This window comes from Sinocyclocheilus rhinocerous, unplaced genomic scaffold, assembly GCF_001515625.1.
Source record: "Sinocyclocheilus rhinocerous isolate Xijiao unplaced genomic scaffold, SAMN03320098_v1.1 scaffold477, whole genome shotgun sequence".
NCBI classification, from domain to species: domain Eukaryota; kingdom Metazoa; phylum Chordata; class Actinopteri; order Cypriniformes; family Cyprinidae; genus Sinocyclocheilus; species Sinocyclocheilus rhinocerous.
In genome coordinates, this window is record NW_015648673.1 from 99975 (window position 1) to 100420 (window position 446).

Below are 446 nucleotides of genomic sequence, written 5' to 3' on the forward strand. Positions count from 1 at the left end.
TATATGTGTGTGTGTGTGTGTATACATGTATATATAGAATTGAATATAAATTTATTGAATTGAATTAGGGTAAATAATATCTCTTGACTGGTATTGTGAGATTCACCCATGAATAACTTTAGAAATCAGATAGTATTTATCATTCTTTGAAAGAAAGTCAATTATACATCAAGCTCTTCACATTCACATATTAATGTCACATCTTTGATCAAACTGATGCATTCAGTCCCTGAGATCTTGTAGTGAAACAGAAGCTTTTCAATATAACATTTACAACATACATTACTGCAAAATGCAAAACATCTCCTGCTGCGTCCAGAAGGGATTTGTGCATGAGGTTGGGTTTAGTGTGCACTTCAGAGGGCGAATTTCAAAACACAAACATCATCATTACACCTCATTTGTCCCGGATCATTAAATGCACTGTTTTGGGTCTGAAACAAGTT